At 37.5% G+C, this 18,767-nt stretch overlaps 1 long non-coding RNA gene across 1 annotated transcript in view; it reads right to left on the bottom strand.

Moving 5' to 3' along the window:
* Nucleotides 1-13,952, bottom strand: part of LOC144079433 (uncharacterized) — a 62,948-nt gene extending 48,996 nt beyond the window's left edge. The window contains exons 1-2 of the long non-coding RNA XR_013301524.1: nucleotides 13,906-13,952; nucleotides 7,223-7,345 (exon numbers count right to left, since the gene is read on the bottom strand). This is a non-coding gene — a long non-coding RNA (uncharacterized LOC144079433). The remainder of the gene's footprint in view (nucleotides 1-7,222; nucleotides 7,346-13,905) is intronic.
* Nucleotides 13,953-18,767: the final 4,815 nt, after the last annotated feature.

The following is an 18,767-nucleotide window of genomic DNA, read 5'->3' as shown; positions in this document are numbered from 1 at the left end:
GGGCATCGAATCACAGGAAGCGGCTGACGCGCCGGCGGACATTTGCATAGTTCCCACTAACGGCGGTCGGGGAATAATTTAATATCGCGGGCATTAAGGAACAAGAGGCCCGCGGCTAATTAGAATTTGCACCTTTCCAAATGGGCAGTGATAGCGGCGCAAATGATGAAATATAACCGGCGCTCGCGTGAGCGGTCGCGGGCCAACGGAGGGGCGGCCGGTGGCGAGGCGTCGCCGGCGTCTAGCCGCGCCTTCAAAGCGCGGCGCTCGCGGCTCATTAGCCTGGCGTCCTTTCAAAGAAGACCGCGGAGACACCGACGACAAACGCCGCCGCCGCCGCCGTTGTTGTTATTGTGGCGTCGCTGATTGGATTAGGAAAAACCCGGACGTGCACATTTATCAAACGTTAAAAGGGAAAGCGAATTCCGCCACGCTTGTCGGAGAGACGCTAAAAAAAGTCAAATAAAGGAGCTAAAGTGCTTAGCGGGAAATTTGTGCTAAATTCGCCTCAATTTAATCGGATACATCAAAATGCATGGAGCCAATATATTTTTAAAAAAGTATAATAAATGTAAAATACACCTATAAATAAAATATAATAAAATGTTAAGAAAAACTGATTTATTTATTTTTTAATCTGATAGTTTTTTTTTAATTTAATAGTATTTAAGTTAGCGGCTGCCATTGACAAATATAGACGTCCAATCCATTTTGACCTGGGAGGGATGAAATTTATCTATCAATAAAAATGATTAAGGTAAAAAATATAATAATTAATAATATATAAAAATGAAAAAGAATACATACTATAAATAGAAATACCTAAAATTTAAAAATAAAACAAATGGATGAAAATGAATTACATTTAAAAAAAAGAATTTAGTAATAAATAATAAGTAAAATCTGTATATATTTTTTTCTTATAATATATAATCAAATGTTTGATTATATTATTCATTATATATGTTAGATATTCAAATTTTGTATAATACATTTTTTAATCACTAAAATCATTCATTTCGATGAACAAAATGTTAAGAGTGCCTTGAAAATGAGTACATGAAATAAATCATTAATAAATATATACAACCAATAAAAAAATAAAATAAATAAATATAATAGAACGAATACAACATGGGAAATGCACACTTTATATCACATTAAAAGTGCAAATCCACAAGTTTACAAGCGAATAAAAGTGCTTTCTTCTACAAATCGGACATGACAGTAGTGCCTCTACTTACAAACGCCTCTACTCAAGAATACATCTACTTAAGAATACCTATACTTAAAAATACCTATACTTAAAAATACCTCTACTTAAGAATGCCTCTACTTAAGAATGCCTCTACTTACAAATGTCTCTACTTACAAATGCCTTTACTTACAAATGCCTCTACTTACAAATGCCTCTACTTACGAATGCCTCAACTTAAGAATGCCTCTACTTACAAATGCCTCTACTTACAAATGCCTCTACTTACAAATGCCTCTACTTACAAATGCCTCTACTTAAAAATGCCTCTACTTACAAATGATTCGATATGCAAATGACCGTTCGCATCTATCCGTTATTTTATTTGGAAATTATATGAAGCGTTGGAATATTTTTTTAAGTAGACGCACCACAGTATTTTGGAGTTTCCTCATAATACTTTTCTTTCCGAATAGGACGGGATTCCGGCGCTGGGCAATCCGAGTTGACACTTAAACCCGAGCGGAAAGCGTCCGCAAACTTTGTCGAGATGGAGACAAACAATTTGTAATGGAGGCACCGTACGAAAGGCTTTTTAATTATCCGACTCAATCAGCTAAAGACGGCGAGGACGGATCGATGTCCGCTCCATTACGCGCGGCTCCCGGCCGCAACGTGACGGATTACGGCCGGCGGGTGATCTAATGGAGCGACTCCATCCTGAATTCAGACTGCACGCTAGCTTCCTCCTTACCTCGCCGTCACTTATCTACCGCCAGATCAGAGGGGGGAGAACGGCGAATGAAAACTCCCGAAACCTGACAACTAGCAAAACTATTTTTACAAAGTAAGAGGAGTTGCAATTCATCGGTGTATCGTTACCGGCCCTTCCTTGCCTTTTAAAAAATGGATCAAAATGGGGAGACAAACTCTTTCGGACGAGCCTGCAAGACTTAAAGCGGGGCTATTTCACCCTGGAAAATGGCTTAAAGCCAGCAAAATTTGCATTTGGGGTTAAAGTCCCACAATTTACAGTGGTACCTCGACAAAAAATTTGGGCAAATATTTATCTTGAGAGACGAGACATATTTTTATATACGAGCAGACAGCAGACGCGAGACGTTGCATTTTTTCAGTGTTTTTTTCCCGTTAGTCAGTGCAAATGGTGGAGCTTGTTCGCTAATACGAGAGGAGTATATACTACTTCTGGTTGGCAAGTGGTTGTGCGTTATTCTATTGTGAGGACATTTGTTTGCATCATTTTGGGAATATTTTGAAGCAAACAACCCTCGATAAGTTGCATCTGAAAGTCAGGGTGGAGGCGGGGCCAATAGAGCCAACCCAGGAGAAGAAAGGTATCAAAATGTAAAACAAAATTAGAAGTTTAGTGTAAGGTTAGATTCAACTTATTTTTGAGTGCGTCTGCATCTTAATCCAAGTTCATTTAAATTTGTTTATGTTATGTCACGAGCGCGTTGTCGTGCAAAAAGTCCCCCAATCACCCCTACGCGAAATCTGTTTAATTTTAGTATTACTAAACCAATAGTTATTTGTTACTTTGTTAATAGATGGCGAATTAGAACAAGTAAAACATTTTTCCAATCCAATATCCTGTTTTTGGTGTTTTTTCAGAGGGTTGGAACCAATTATTTTGTTTTTAGTTCATTTCTATGGGAAACGTTGGTTTGAGTTACGAGTAAATCGACATACGAGCTCAGTCCCGGAACGTATTAAGCTCGTATCTCAAAGTACCACTGTATTTTTATTTGGAGTTTGTAGAAACTCCTAAAATAATATAATCTTGTCCAAAAAATAAATTACAAAGACTCACGCAGATTCTTAACGATTGAAATTGTCCAAAACAACGTATTTACATAACAGTGTGCCTCTGCATTGTCGAAACCAACGAATTGAATCCGTGGGTGAAACGGTCCTCGGGACTCGTTTTCTTTATCGTGCGACGAGTCGGAATACGAAACTGACGGTATGCCTGAGGAGAAAGAAAGTAAAAAATAGTGTCATTTTCTACACAACCCACATTTTTTTCACGATTTAAACGAATGCATTTCTCGGAAAAAACACTTTTGTTTTACAATTACATTAAACCATTTCTCCCGCTTATCCTTAGCGTTAGCATCATTTTTTTTCCTATTTCCGAGCCTTAGAAACGTCAGATTTTTGGGGGGAAGGGCTTTAATTTGAGCGCAACAAAGCGGAGGTGGCTTCCAGGAAGACGTACGCTAAAGCGATGGCGGCGCGCGACCTCGGGCGCTGGGCCGCGCATCGATCCGCTGTCGTCCTAACGACAGGCGACACGCCGAGCGAACAGAAACAAGCAATTTATGGCGGGGAGGAAATAACAATAATAATAAGTCTACATGTGGAGAGAATGGAGCGACTGTGACGTTAGCGCTTTGTCTAAATGAAGCCTTTTCAATTTGTCACTTAACACCCCCAAAAAAGCTAGATACAGTCTGTAAGTATATCCACCCGTTTATTTATTTATTTATTTAACTTCCTGTCTGAACTTTTAACCTGACGTTATCGGGGTGTTTTTTGGAAGAAGGCTTGAGTTGAGGCAGGGTTTTTGATTTAGGAAAGAATTGTAGGATGGACAAAAAGACAAGTTAATGTTGTAAGAGGGAGATGTAATTGTTTTTTTTTGTGTAGCGGGGGGCGTGGCTAACGAAAAAAGTCAACCGTTTTAGCTTAGTAGTTTAAACTCGAGACGTTTTTGATCATGAGATTGGAATGAAGTTGAATTTGAATGAAGCACTAAAACATGAATATGAATATGATCATTAATATGTGGTGGCCCTAATTAAATAAATCACAGTCAATAGATATATTGCGATATATAGATCTGGATCCAGAGATATAGATCTGGATCTGGATCCAGAGATATAGATTTGGATCTGGATCCAGAGATATGGATCTGGATCTGGATCCAGAGATATAGATCTGGATCTGGATCCAGAGATATAGATCTGGATCTGGATCCAGAGATATAGATCTGGATCTGGATCCAGAGATATAGATCTGGATCCAGATCCAGATATATAGATTTGGATCTGGATCCAGAGATATAGATTTGGATCTGGATCTGGATCCAGAGATCTGGATCTGGATCCAGATCCATAGTTGTGGATCTGGATCCAGAGATATAGATCTGGATCTGGATATAGTTATAGATATAGAATATTTTCTACAGACTGCAGAAACAAAGAACATAAAAAAATCAAGATATCATTTTTTTTATATTAGCCTATTGATGATATCATTTTTTTTTGCAACTTTATCAAGTTTTGTGCAACTGATTTTCGGTAATTACCCTCTTTTATTGGTTTAATGTTGGATTGCTTTTTTGAATTGGTAAAAAAAACAATTTTTATTATTAAAATGTCTGAAAATTGTAGCGACGTGTTGAAACCCTGACCAGTTATCACAATTTATTTACCCAGAATTCACTTAAACAGGCCATGGATGCTCATTTTTCAGTGCCGTTGACGGCGCTAGGCGTCCAATCCCCTTTAACCGTCCATCCGCCCCTCCCCGTCAAACTAAATTGGACGCCTACCGCCGTCAATGGCGGCCAGAAAGTCATCTAATGTGGCTCACTCAACAGACAGAGTTTGATACCCCTGTCCTATTAGCGTAGCTTTAAATAATCACGTCAAATAAATAGCCTCCATTAGCGCCATCGCATTGTGCTAGCTCACGCGCGGTTTATTATGCTAATAGAAGTGGGAAATTAAGAAAAAGACCTCTGATGCCAGAGGATTTAATTAACGGGCTGGGGAGGGTGGGGAGGGGGTTTTTAACGTGAAAAAAAATGCGAGCGTATAATTCATTTGTGAGTAAGTAATTCTCATTTGCACTTTGCGCCGCTGATTGCCTCCGACCTCTTCTTCTTCTTTTTGCCTCCGTTAGATGTGAACACCTCGTTACGGCGATGGGCTAATTAGCGCTGATACGCGGGTGAGTCACACCAGCTCGACTCGCTTTTGCTGTCAAGGAGACAATGGGCTGCTAACGTCCAAGCCAATGAGTCGAGAGAGATTCGGCAGTGAAGGGAATCCGGTTTGTTGTTTGGAAGCGCGATGGTACTAGTTAGGAAAATGAGTATTGCGCTACGAGCTAACTAGGAGCTGAAATCACTGGCTAACATAAACACGTCGACCTGCTGCCCCATGGCAAGCGCTACAGTAGCATAACAGCCAAGACAAACAGAGTGGAGGACAGAGAGCCCAAGCCAAGAGCCGTCATCATACTTGACTCCATCCAGTCAGTTGTGCACCTAGGAGGACCTCATCTAGACTCATTTCTTATCTTGCAATAAAACGCCAAACCAAACACTTTAGTCACTTTTTCTACCTGACCACTTATCTATGTGGACTACTACTTGGGTATTACGTGGACTACTACCAGAGTATTTTGTGGACTACTAGTTGGGGATTGTGGACTACTACTTGGGTTTTATGTGGACTACTACAAGTGTATTATGTGGACTACTACTTGGGTATTATGTGGACTACTACTTGGGTATTATGTGGACTACTACTAGAGTATTAAGTGGACTACTGGTTGTGTATTATGTGGACTACTAGTTGGGTATTATGTGGACTTCTACCAGGGTATTATGTGGACTACTACACGTGTATTATGTGGACTACTACACGTGTATTATGTGGACTACTACACGGGTACTATGTGGACTACTACTAGAGTATTATGTGGACTACTACTAGAGTATTATGTGGACTACTACTAGAGTATTATGTGGACTACTGGTTGTGTATTATGTGGACTACTATTTGGGTACTATGTGGACTACTACCAGAGTATTATGTGGACTACGTACTACATGTGTTGGACTACTAGTGAATTATGTTGACCACTACCAGGGTATTATGTGGACTACAATATGTGTATTATGTGGACTACTACATGTGTATTATGTGGACTACTACCAGAGTATTATGTGGACTACTACCAGAGTATTATGTGGACTATGTACTACATGTGTATTATGTGGACTATGTACTACATGTGTATTATGTGGACTATGTACTACATGTTTATTATGTGGACTATGTACTACATGTGTATTATGTGGACTGCTACTAGTGAATCATGTAAACCACTACCAGGGTATTATGTGGACTACTACTTGTGTACTATGTGGACTACTAGTTGGGTATTATGTGGACTGCGTACTACACGTGTTTTATGTGGACTACAACATGTGTATTATATAGAGTATTTATTATTTTATTATGTGGACTATTTATTTTTTAATATGTGGACTATTTATTATTTTATTATGTGGACTATTTATTATTGTAATATGTTGACTATTTATTATTTTAATATGTTGACCATTTATTATTGTATTATCATTTATTGATCATTTATATACATTATTTATTAATTATATATCAGTTTGTTTGTTGTTATTTGTGGAGGACTTCCCTACTGATGTTGTTGACTACTAATTTATTTATTGCTTATTTATTTGTCAGTTTGTTTGTTGTTGTTATTTGTGCACTTGATGGTGAAGCTTGAAATGTAATTCTACTTGTAAAATGACAATAAAAGCATTCCATTCAATTCAAAATGGAGGAATGTGCCAACGGAGGTAAAAAAGCAGGCCAGGAAAACACCCCCCACCCCTTCAAAAATACACACATGACCCCCCCAGACGAACCCCAGAAAGCAAAGCCAACAACGTTTGCGTGAGCGGCAATAATTCAGCGCTAATTAAAAAGACACGGGCGGACGGCAGGACTTTTTGGGGTTGCGCCATCATCAATCGCTCTTTCGCATTCCTTAGCCAAGCCGTGTTTTTCGTGGAACATCAAAACGCGTTTCTCCCTCTCGAGCGACCCATCCTCGGTGGTTACGGACGCAATAGCTTGCGTTTTACTTGAGCGGCCATGCGCGAGATTAACTTCAGATGATCGAAAAGTATCCCAAATGGTCATTAATCGCGGTTCGTTTTCTAGGAAAAGGATAAAAAAAACTTACCTTGGGTGACCGTGTCCTCCAGCGACGACATTTGGACTTTACAACGATCGTGTCTCGTCCGCCATTAAGGGCCCACGTGGGGGTGTTTTGTTGAATTGGAAAGATTGGCATCCATTGTCTTTTCTGTTGAAAATAAACAAACAAAAAACGGTTAACCATATTTTCTCGCATATTAGCCGCCTCCACGTATAAGCCGTACACTTAAAATGGCCTTAAAATTGTTGAATATAACTATTTCTCTCGTATAAGCCGCCCCCGATTCATAATGTTCACCTCCATATTCATGGTTTTAATAGGGAGTACAAATGTATTCCTTTGAAGGGAAAATTTTAAGAAAAATCATCACACGTGGTATTTCTGAGAAACTTTTTAAATCGATTTATAATTTCATATTCCTAAAGGGTGTTGCCTGCACATAGACAAATTCAAAAAGGAAGTCAAGTGAGCATTACAACCAGAAAGCTAAGATGGCGGCGTCCTGAGCAAGCAACGGCAGGCACAAGTCAGTGAGTTTTTTCACGTTTTATGCAAGATACAGTTTATATTTTTCCTATACAATGATATTCATAGAAGTAAAAATATTTATTTTTAAGGGTTTTATCTGTATATCTTTTCTCTATTTTGAATCAGCCGTCAGGCTCTTTAACAAAACAAATGGCTGAGTGTTAAGACCTACCGTATGCATGCATGTATGTATATATGTGCTTATATATATGTGTATGTATATATATATATATATACATATATATATATATATGTATGTACACGTATATGTATGTGTATATGTATACATATAGGGCTTATATGCGAGAAAAGACGGTATTTATTACTTATTTAATGCTGATTTATATAATATTTATTGTTATTTACAGATTATTTAATTATCTGTTTGTTGTTGTTATTTGTCTCACTGTTGCGAAGCTTTAAATCTCACTAAAAAATAAAAAAATAATAATAATTCAACTAGACATCTAGCGCAGTCAATGGCTAACAGCCCTGGCTAACAGTTTGCTAAACAACTGCATTGTGTATCTCTCCAAATTAAAAAAAATGGCCGTTCAAAAGGGGCAAAACGCAGTTAAACATAAAGACGCAAAATGACAAGAGGGAAATTCCGACATGATCAATTCTGGCAAACTTAAAAAAATTAATTAAAAAAACTTTTTGTATAAAAACGCTCGCTCGCCATCCTTCCCTTCCCCTCCAAGTCGGGCGGTAACGACTGTTTTTAAGAGCAGCGCATATTTCCAGGAGGAGCGGAGGATTAAAAGCTTATTTTCCCCGCTAACGCTAACGACGCGCACACCCACGGTCCTGCATGATAAGTAGCGTTAATTAGCCAAAGATAAAAGTAAACAGAATATGAAAAACACGCCAATGGATGGCAGGGGCTATTAACAATTTACCTTCTTAATTAAGCCGCGCTTGAGCGGCGCAGCGTGCTAGCGCTAGCGGACGCAAAACAACGAGTCGTCCCCGGAACCGTAGAGCGCCGTAATTCACGGCCGCCGCCAACGCGGCTAATTAGTCCGCTATTGGTAGAAACCAGGCCGTTACCAAAGCGTGATTAAGCGTAAATAACGCGGCCTCTTGGGACGGATGGCGCTAGCTAGCTAGCGCGGTCCTTGCATCTTCCTTTGACCTTCCACTAGAGGGCGCTAGGGAGCGACTTTTTTTTTCTTAGCCCGGCGGGGATGGCTCGCTTCTATTCTTGAAAACGACGGCGTCCGGCACCGCGAGGAACAGCTGCGCGGCGTTAACGAGGCGGGGCTGAGCGCCCCCCGCGCCCCACCCCGGGCTACGTAAACAATGACTTAATGAGAATGGCTGCCATTACTGTAATTAACACGGAGCACGTCAAAGCGCTGTCAAGAGTTTGGGGAAGGTCTGGCTGGCATGCGATGATGACCACAGCCCCCCCCCCCACCACCTCCACCACCACGCCGCCGCCACATTGGTCTACGCCACCGCCGCCACCACCACCCGGGACAGAAATAGAATTAATGAACGCAGAAAACCCACAGCTATGAAACCAGCCGGCCTCTAATATTCCCACTCATTTGTCCTGAATCCAAATAAATGGACTCATTTTTGAAGAAAATACAGATTTTTTTTTTTTACATAATGTAGATCAAGGGTGTCAGACTCGGGTTGGTTCGTGGGCCGCGTTAACGTCAATTTGATTTCATGTGGGCCGGACCATTTTACATATAATATTTAGATTTTTTTTTATAAATGGATTAAATGAACTGGATTAAAGGGCCTGAATATTCTGTTTTTTATGGATCTAAAACAATGTTTATTTGAGCTTTTTTTCATATATTTTTAGATTTTACAAAATGTTTTTTGAACTAAAAACACAGAAAAATGGATTAAAAATGACAATGATTGATTTAAAAGGGAAAATCAGGAAATTTAACCATTTTAGATATAATATTTAGATATTTTTTTTTAAATAAATGGATTAAATGAACTGGATTAAAGGCCTTGAATATTCCGTTTTTTATAGATCTAAAACAATGTTTATTTTAGCTTTTTTATATATATTTTTTAGATTTTACAAAATGATTTTTGAACTAAAAACACAGAAAAAAATGATTAAAAAAATTACAATTATTCATTTAAAAGGGGGAAAATCAGGAAATATAATATACATCTATAATCTTCATTTGAATTTGATCCTAAAACAGAAAGTTGGCATGCATGATTTACTTTCCCGGGCCACACAAAATGATGCGGCGGGCCAGATTTGGCCCCCGGGCCGCCATTTTGACACCTGTGGTGTAAAGTTAGATGAAATTTATTTTTGAGTGCGTCTGCATCGTAATCCAAGTTCATTTAAATTTGTTTATGTTATGTTACGAGCGTGTTGCCGTGCAAAAAGTCAAATTGTAGTACTATTAAACACATTCTTGTACTATTAAACCACTAGTTATTTGTTACTTTGTTAATAGATGGCGAATTAGAACAAATTGAAATGTTTTTCCAATCCAATATCCTGTTTTTGGTGTTTTGTCAGAGTGTTGGAACCAATTAATTTGTTTTTAGTTCATTTCTATGGGAAACATTTTACATAAATCGACATACAAGCTCAGTCCCGGAATAAATTAAGCTCGTATCTTGAGGTAGCACTATATTTCAATTTGGAGTTTGTAGAAATCCCTAAAATAATATAATCTTGTCAAAAAAATAAATTACAAAGACTCACAACTATTGAAATTGTCCAAAACAACGTATTTACATAACGGTGTGCCTCTGCATTGTCGAAACCAAACAAATTGAATCCGTGGATGACCCAGATTTGGCCCCCAAGCCGCCACTTTGACACCTGTATCCTAAACCCACCGTGATGGAACCTTCCCAAAGCTAGCAAAATCCATTTTATTTTTTAGGGAGTAAGAACGAAATGAGCATTTGTCGAAAAAAAAAAAGATTCACGTTCTTATCGCGCCACGAGAAAGATAGCGAGCGAGCGAGCGAAGCGTCTTAACAAGAAAACAGCGGCGATAAAAGCTTTAATTTCCTATCGGCGTCCGAGATCACAACGTCAATCTGTGTGTTCTTTATTCCGGCCCCGAAAAACCTTTCAACGGCGGCGGCGCCCGTTCCTGGAAATGAAAGACGGCAGATTAAAATATCATTAAGTGCCCCCCTAATTGAAATAAACTCAAATTCAATTCTCTTCGGCGGCCTGTCTGTTCCTTCTTACTCTCCGTTCACGTGTCTGGTTTGTACCGGTTTGAAGCGCTTAAAATGGAGTTTGCACGCCACTTTGATTGCGGCAGATGGAAGGGAAAAAAAACGTAATAATATTTAATAATCAAAACCCTCACAAACAACAGCCGCCGAGTGAAGTAATCTGCAAAAGTGCGCCGAGTCATTTGCATAATTGACGCATGTGCGAAGCCCCCCCAACCTTGGCGTGCCCCCCCCTCCGTCGCCCCCTGCCGATGAGTGATGAAGACAATAAAAGATGTTGCTAAAATTGGGAACAATAACAGCAAAATTTCATCAGGACCCGCTCTGATTAATCTACTCTTGCAAATCAGTGCCGCGGGGGGGCGGGGTTGCCAGATCTGCCAGGGGGTGGAGGGTGATTAACCCCCGCCTGCTTCAGGGATGCCTTCGCCCAATTAGACGAGGCCCGCCGTTGGAAAGGAATCGGATCGCAAGTTGGAACTTTGTTGCTAACTCGCGAAAAAAGCAGCGCCGGCTAAATATTGTTGCAGCGACGATGATGTCATCAAACGAGGACGGAAGGGTTTTGGTTCAGTCTGCGTGATGGAGTTCGAACATGCATTTATAGTCGTACCTCTACTTACAAATGAAATTTCAGGTTATGAAATCCCTCTGAATGGCAATGCATTTGCAGAATCTTTTATTTTATTTTGAAATTTTTGTGGTAACAATGTTACCACAATAATGTTAAAAAAGATAATGTTACCACAATAATGTTAAAAAAGATAATGTTACCACAATAATGTTAAAAAAAATAATGTTACCACAATGTTAAAAAAAGGTTTATAAAATAATGTTAAAAAAAAATAATGCTTAAAAAAATAATGTTAAAAAAATGTTTAAAAAAATAATGTACAAAAAATAATGTAAAAAAAATAATGTTACCAAAATACTGTTTAAAAAATAGTGTTACCACAATATTTTTTTAAAAAAAATAATGTTACCACAATAATATTTAAAAAATAATGTTACCACAATAATGTTTAAAACAAACTGTTACCAGAATAATGTTAAAAAAATAATGTTACCAAAATACTGTTTAAAAAAAATAATGTTACCAGAATAATGTATAAAAAAATAATGTTATCACAATAATGTTAAAAAATAATGTTACCACAATAATGTTCAAAAAAATAATGTTACCAAAATAATGTTAAAAAAAATAATGTTACCACAATAATGTTACCAAAATTATGTTAAAAAAAATAATGTTACCAAAATAATGTTTAAAAATAATAATATTACCACAACAATATTTAAAAAAATAATGTTACCACAGTAATTATTCAAAAATGCATGAATGCATTTTATTATTATTATTATTATTACAATTACAGACACTCCTCAACTTACGAACGCAATTGGTTCCGAGCGATTGTTCATAAGTTGAATTTGTTTGTAAGTTGATTTAGTGCTATATTTTGTATTATAATTTATGTTTAAGGCCTATATAAGTATATTGAAGGTTTATATAAGTGCATTTGTATGTTTAAGGCTTGTATAAGTAACACGCATTGGTTTGTACTGAAAATTTTTTTTTTAATAAAATGGAGAGAATATGTACAGTACTGTAGAGAGAGAGATAGATTTATGTATTAGAAAGTGGCCAAAAGAAGCGACCTAATGACGATTGCACAGTTTTCTTCTTTTTTTCATCATAAATGATGCAGTAGCACTGTATGGCATCATTCAATTGATTTACAAACTTTGTGCAACGTTCAATATTTGGGTCCTGCTGCTCGATCTTTCTGTTTATAAATGGTACTGAATGTGCAACGCTCACCACTTTCTGACGCGCATCAAGCTTCGTTATTATTGCCACTGGTTTCAAATGAAATGGCTTGCCTCTTCCTTGCAACTCCCTCAATAGAAGCCTTTAGCTTTTTACCAACCATATTCAATATTGGATGCATGAGATATTTAATGATACAAATGAAAAAGGTTCTTTGCACACTGGAGATACATTCACGCACTTCCGCATTGCAACGAAGAAGAAGGTAGATGCTGGGTGAGCTGAGCTCTCACAGCGCCAGGCGTCGGTATTAGCGGCGGAAAGAAGTACTACTCCGAAAAAGACGCGAAATACAAAATTGGACTTGCAAACATTTTTGGACTTAAACGCAATTTGCAGACATGTTCGTATGTACCGTTGTTCGTAAGTTGAATGTTCGTAAGTAGGGGAGCGTCTGTATTATTATTATTATTTGCTATCTGTAATCACTGGCTATGACGGCGTCAAATTAAACTTGTTAATGTAAGACAATGAGGGCGCCTCGTTCATATTCGGCTTTTCTAATTAACAATTTATCTGGGCGCATCGAGCTCTATCTCGCCCATCGCCCCGATAACTTTCATCAGCGGCGGCGCCGTTGACGCCGCCGCGGCAACCAAAATAATCAGGATGATAAAGAAGCCTCGGCGCGCGCACGCTAATTTGGCTCTGATTTACGAGTCAAGTGTTAACTTTGCAAACGTCGACCTCATTCAGCTCCATCTTGACATCAATATGCGTCGATAGCGTGGATGACGCGATTAAGCTCGATCATCCACTTACCGGATTTTTCCCACTACTTATAAATCGTACGTGTGGCCTTTTTTAGGGGAGCGAAAACCAAAAACAAACATGTGAAAGTGACAATAGTAAAATGGAGAACAATGGGCTAAATGTATATTTGTTAACAGCCTAAAATAGACATGTCAGAGAGGAAAAATAACTATGAAAGTGCGACTTATAGTCCGTAAAATACGGTAATCAACAACTATTTTTATATTAGATTCATCATTGAGAAGAGAATTGCTTAAATTGTATAAACTGCACATTTCTTTGAGATTGGAAAATGTAGAAAATACATTTTAAACACCAAAAAAAATACACAATTTATGGGCGGAGCCTAACTCACTAACAGATTCAAGTGTATGTAAATAAAGGAATGTGGAATACTCACATTTCATTGGTTGAAGCAGTCCCAGCATAGAGACATTTCTTTCCCTTTAAATAAAAAAGGACAAATTAGTAAATGTTGTCTGGGAATTTTTTTATACATTTGTTTATATATATATATATATATATATCGCAATTTCAGTCATCTTTTAAAAAAAATGTCTTTGAAGAACCACAATAAAAACCCATAATATTTATCATCCAATTTGTGATTTTTTGTAGCATTTTTCTAGCTAAAATGTTAATCATAGAGTAGTAAAATCGGAATAATAATCGTTTATTCTGCTTTGACGTCAATTTGAAAGTGCTGAAAACTGATTGTAAGTGAGCGCCCTCTGGTGGCGTACGTATATACTACAAGTGACTAAAATACCTTTAGATTGAATTGAATTGTCGTCTGATGATAATCTGATCAATTGCAGCGTTAAATTACAACTAAATATATATTTTTATGTCAACAATAACTAAACTATTTGTTCGTTTCTTTTTTTTTTAACACCGTTCATCCCGGTCAGGGTCCCGGGGGTGCCGGAGCCTATCCCAGCTGACATTGAGCGAAAAGGCGGACTACACACGAAACCGGAAGTTATTTGTTGTCAGTATTAAAAGCATTTTTAATGGAAAAAAGTGAAAATGTGACCTGGTTCTTGTATTGGGTGACTAGTTTTGTGTCACTATCTTCATTTTAATAATGATTTTTCCTCCCAAAACGCGACCAAATGTGTTAAAGTCCAATCAACAATATGTTTGGATTACAATGCTGATTAACAAAACTCTTCCAGATTCATAACAGCGTATTAAAATGTCCATTTCTGCTCCGGGTTCGCTTCCGTTATTTGATCCGGCGTCAGATTTGCGCAACCATCTGTTGTTACACCTGTCAGCTTGTCCCGTTTAAGTCCAATTTAATCAAAAATGAAATGAATAGTGGTGTCACCATTCATGTCATCTGGCTTGGTGAAAATACAATCCAATCAAATGGATGGAAAGGCCAAACAATGATCAACGGTAGCATCTTTAAAAAGAAAGGTTTCGTGAATTTGACTGGAAAAAACTATGTCAAAAAATTGCTTTATAAGTAAGTACAGTGGTACCTCGAGATACGAGCTTAATGCGTTGCGGGACTGAGCTCGTATGTCGATTTACTCGCAAGTCAAATGAACGTTTCCCATAGAAATGAACTAAAAACAAATTAATTTGTTCCAAAAAAACATCCAAAACAGGATATTAGATTGGAAAAACATTTTTATTTGTTCTAATTTGCCATCTATTAACAAAGTAACAAATAACTAGTGGTTTAATAGTACTAAAATGTGTTTAATAGTACTAAAATTAGACGGATTTCGAGGTGGGGAGATTTTTGGCACGGCAACACGCTCGTAACATAACATAAACAAATTGAAATGAACTTGGATTACGATGCAGACACACTCAAAAATAAATTTAATCTAACCTTACACTAAACTTAATTCTAATATTGTTTGACATTTTGATACCTTTCTTGGGTGTATTGGCCCCGCCTCCACCCTGACTTTCAGATGCAACCTATCGAGGGTTGTTTGCTTTTGTCTTCCCTTCAAAATATTCCCAAAATAATGCACAAAAATGTCCTCACAATAGGATAACAAAATTTGTCTCGTATCTCAAGATAAATATTTGCTCAAAATTTTACTCGTATCTCAAATCGCTCGTATGTCGGGCCACTCGTATGTCAAGGTAGCACTGTAATGCACTACTTACAAAAAAATCCAAGTTACAAAACCGATTAATTTTGTAAATAGAGGTACCAATGAGGGTACACGGTCGATTGGTCGCCGGTCTTTTGGTCGCCGGTCTTTTGGTCGCCCGGAAGGTAAGTGATAATTACCATTTAAATTGTTGCTCAAATTCCCTAAATACAAACTGTGAATGACTATTTAGTCATACTTAATGCCCTATTAATTATAGGCTAAAGAAAAGCTCAAAATTTCCCGGACTTTTATTGTTTTTTGGTTGGAAAATTTGTTAAGACCCTGACTGAACTGACGTCGCTTCTTAAAGGGACAACGCATGTATAGCCAAACTCTTCTACACTCACACGTCGGCTCAGTGAAACTGCTCAGGGCCATTGTTGGCTTTTTTTGATGCGTACACCGTGTTGTTTTACCTTGTTTTGTTGCCGGACTTTTGGTCGCCCGTTGTTGTGCTCCGGGCGACCAAAAGACCGCGACCAAAAGACCGGCGACCAATCGACCGCACACAACCAATGAGAATCAAAATTGTATGTTCAAAAAATGCCATTTTTCAGCAGACAATTTCCAAATGACGTCAAATGGCGACCTTTGTCGACTGTTGTTGACTCACCGATCGATTAATTGATTAATCGACAGCTCGTGTTTGAGGGAAATGTAGGGCGGGAAAATAAAATAAAGAGGCAGACGCCAACCCAGCGCAAATTAATGATGCGGCCGGCAAGCTGTCCGGTCGGCGGCCATATGGACAGCGTGGGAGTGAATGGGTATTATTATTTTTTTGGGGGGGGTGGGGGTGAAGCTTATTGGACGGATGGTGGGAGCTTCTCACACGCTTGTTGTCATCAAAGCCGGATCAACGTGTTGAAGAATTTGAGACAAGGGAAGTTGCATTTTTTCCAGGTTTTTTTTTTCCAGTTAGTCAGTGCGAATGGCGGAGCTTGTTCGCTAATACGAGAGGAGTATATACTAGTTTGAAAAAAAAAAAAGAGTTTTTGAACTCCAAATTCGATTTTTATACAGGAAACAATGACATCTGAAACAAATGATTCTAACAAAAATTGGATATATTAGATAGAAAAAGCATGTTATTTTGCCTGATTCAAATCATGCAAAAACGGTCAGTCTCACATCTTAATATCTAAACATTTAAATATGTCAACTAAAGTGGAATACTATTTGTAAATGAATGGCTTCTGCTTTTTGAAATTTAAATGAACCAATCTACAGTGGTACCTCCACATACGAGTGCCCCGACATACGAGCAATTTGAGATACAAGTAAAATTTTGAGCAAATATTTATCTTGAGATACTAGACAAATTTTGCAAGTGGTGGTGCGTTATCCTATTGTGAGGACATTTGTGTGCATCATTTTGGGCATATTTTGAAGGGAAGACAAAAGTAAACAACCCTCCATAGGTTGCATCTGAAAGTCAGGGTGGAGGCGGGGCCAATATTGCCTGAAGAAAGGTATCAAAATGTCCAACAAAATTAGAATGAAGTTTAGTGTAAGGTTAGATTCAACTTATTTTTGAGTGTGTCTGTATCGTAATTGAAGTTCATTTAAATTTGTTTGTTATGTTACGAGTGGGTTGCCATGCTTAAACTCTCTCTCTCTCCCTCCCTTTTATAGATCTAAAACAATGTTTATTTTAGCTTTTTTTTATATATTTTTAGATTTTACCTAATGATTTTTGAACTAAAAACACAGAAAAAAATGGATTAAAAAATGAGAATTATTGATTTAAAAGGGGGAAAATCAGGCAATTTAATATACATCTATACTCTTCATTTGAATTTGATCCTAAAACAGAAAGTCGGCACTCATCATTTACTTTCCCGGGCCACTCCAAATGATGCGGCGGGCCAGATTTGGCCCCCATGCCGCCACTTTGACACGTGGTGTAAGATTAGATGAAATTTATTTTTGAGTGCGTCTGCATCGTAATCCAAGTTCATTTAAATTTGTTTAAGTTATGTTACGAGCACCTTGCCGTGCAAAAAGTCTAATTTGAGTACAATTAAACACATTTTAGTACTATTAAACCACTAGTTATTTGTTACTTTGTTAATAGATGGCGAATTAGAACAAATAAAAATGTTTTTCCAATCCAATATCCTGTTTTGGGTGTTTTTTCAGAGGGTTGGAACCAATTCATTTGTTTTTAATTCATTTCTATGGGAAGCGTTGGTTTGGGTTACGAGTAAATTGACATACGAGCTCAGTCCCGGAACGCATTAAGCTCGTATCTGGAGGTACCACTGTACCTTGGAAATGTATCGGACCCTCTATGGTCGTCTACGGCATGCAAGGAGTTAAACGGTAATGGCAGATTATTGTCAAAATCAGGCTGATTTGCGTAAACGACGGGATTACGGCGGTGGCAGACGACTAATCGGCCAGCGTGCGTCTGGGAATGGCGCACGTAATCTCCATGGAAAAGGTCTCGCGTGACAACACACCAAATGATGATTGGCAGAGATTGATTAGAAATACAACATGTTAGCTAGCAAAAAATAAATGCTTTTAGAAGATAGCAAAATGGCGGCAAACGCAGTTTTTAGAAGCATTTTTGGATTAGTATGAAATAAATAACAACACTTTAAAATTGTCTCTGTTTCTAGAGTGCAAATTACGATTAATTGACTAATCGACAACTTGTGGATTATGAAATTAATTAGTCAAATGAAACTATTATGATAGTTGATTAATAGTTTAGAAACATTGATGACCTAAAAGTTGTCTATTTTTTCTGATCTTTTAAAAAAGGCAGTGTTCCTTTTTTTAATATATTTTTTTGTCAAAAAATAATGAACTCTTTAATTATGGTTTTATTATGAATGATTTAAAATGTATTTGATATTATAGATTTTATTATGTGTTATATTTGATGTAATTATTTCTTTTATCTCATTAAGTGGGCAGATTTTTTAAAAATATTTTTGGGGTACAAATGTACGATTAATTATTATTGTGAATGATTTTAAATGTATTTTATGTAATTAACTCTTTAATTATGGTTTTATTATGAATGATTTTAAATGTATTTTATATTATATAGTTTATTATTTGTATTATATTTGATGTAATTATTTCTTTTATTTCATTAAGTGGGCAGATTTTTGTTATACTT

Source organism: Stigmatopora argus, chromosome 8 (assembly GCF_051989625.1).
Source record: "Stigmatopora argus isolate UIUO_Sarg chromosome 8, RoL_Sarg_1.0, whole genome shotgun sequence".
Taxonomy (NCBI): domain Eukaryota; kingdom Metazoa; phylum Chordata; class Actinopteri; order Syngnathiformes; family Syngnathidae; genus Stigmatopora; species Stigmatopora argus.
The sequence above is the reverse complement of the archived record's forward strand: the minus strand, read 5'-3'. Positions and strand labels throughout refer to the sequence as shown.